This window comes from Cebus imitator, unplaced genomic scaffold (assembly GCF_001604975.1).
Source record: "Cebus imitator isolate Cc_AM_T3 unplaced genomic scaffold, Cebus_imitator-1.0 Scaffold24, whole genome shotgun sequence".
NCBI classification, from domain to species: Eukaryota; Metazoa; Chordata; class Mammalia; order Primates; family Cebidae; genus Cebus; species Cebus imitator.
This window is the reverse complement of record NW_016107339.1, coordinates 9,936,993-9,938,679: the sequence shown is the minus strand read 5'-3', so window position 1 is coordinate 9,938,679 and position 1,687 is coordinate 9,936,993. Positions and strand designations below refer to the sequence as shown.

General features: G+C 47.2%; 1 protein-coding gene across 1 annotated transcript in view; it reads left to right on the top strand.

Annotated features, from left to right (window-relative positions):
* PNPLA1 (patatin like phospholipase domain containing 1) overlaps positions 1-1,687 on the top strand; it is a 43,898-nt gene that overhangs the window by 32,380 nt on the left and 9,831 nt on the right. The window lies entirely within an intron of this gene.

Genomic DNA, 1,687 nt, shown 5'->3' with positions numbered 1-1,687 from the left:
AGACAGAGTCTTGCTCTGTCACTGTCACCAGGCTGGAGTGCAGTGGCGAAATCTCGGCTCACTGCAACCTCCGCCTCCTGTGTTCAAGCGATTCTTCCGCCTCGGCCTCCCGAGTAGCTGGGACCACAGGAGCCTGCCACCACGCCTGCTAATTTTTGTGTGTGTGTGTATTTTTTTTTCGTAGAGACGGAGTTTCACCATGTTGGCCAGGTTGGTCTCGGTCTCTTGACCTCGTGATCCGCCCGCCTCAGCCTTCCAAAGTGCTGGGATTACAGGCGTGAGCCACCGCGCCCGGCCCCCAGCTGTCTTGTTTACAAACTCTCCAGGTGATTTTTTTTTGCCTGCTCACATTTGGGACCACTATGCCAGTAGCTTTTGACTGTGAAAGCCACTGTACTGGGTAGTTTTACTCAGAGTGGTCCGCAGACCAATCCAGCCCTCAAGTGTGTGTTACTAGCCCACCAAGGAGTGAGTGCAGAAATTAAGAGTAATCACTTAGAAACATTTATAGCACTAAGCTTGATGATTGCCACAACATTGATTGCTTGTCCATTTTTTACTAATTCAGTTACATTGTATTTCACAAAAGTTTGTTATAGACTGTAAAGAAATTAAAAAAAAAAACAAAAAACTGGTTCCTCACTACAGATGGTTTCAGAAGCAACACTATAGGGGATGCAAAGATAAACTGTTCTCAATTTCTTACTCAGGAAATCTCCCTTTCAGCAGAGAAGATAACAAAGATACTAACCTCAAAGATACAATCAGGGGCCGGGTGTGGTGGCTCACGCCTGTAAACTCATCACTTTGGGAGGCCGAGGCAGGTGGATCACATGAGATCAGGAGTTCAAGACCAGCCTGACCAACATGGTGAAACCCCCGTCTCTACTAAATACAAAAAATTAGCCGGCCATGATAGTGCATGCCTGTAATCCCAGCTACTTGGGAGGCTGAGGTGGGAGAATTGCTTGAACCCAGGAGGTGGAGGTTGCAGGCAGCTGAGATTGCACCATTGCACTCCAGCCTGGACAAGAGTGAAACTCGGTTTCAAAAAAAAAATCGGAAGTATTACAGTGTTGGAGGGTATTCGTAGAGAATAAGACCACTTCTCTCTGGGAGAGTATGAAAAGCTGCTTGGAGGTGACAGGTGAGTTTAAATGGGCAGGATTTTGATCATCGTGGTTTATGGAATTGGATGGGATGGAGTAGAAAGAGCATTTCAGAGTTTGTTTATATAAGACACTCAGGTGCAGTGCAGGAACGTCCAGGGTACTTTCAAGGTTCTGTAGGAAGGAGAGGACATGTGTATGGCCACCATTCTGGATGGGGACAGAGGGAGAGAGACCCAAATGAGAGACTGAAGCCAGATTGTAGAGTGCTCATGGTCCTCAGGCAAACTTCCAGAGTCATCACAGTAGACGTCCCAGGTCGGCAATGTGTCCTCCTTGGGAATCAGCCCCAAGTTGGCGGAGATGCCCTTTGTTTGGAATAGATTTACTTTGACTCTTTTAATGAAACAAAAACAATAAACCATTAAGAAAATTGGGCCGGGCGCAGTGGCTCAAACCTGTAATCCCAGCACTTTGGGAGGCCGAGGCGGGTGGATCACGAGGTCAAGAGATCGAGACCATCCTGGTCAACATGGTGAAACCCCGTCTCTACTAAAAATACAAAAAATTAGCTGGGC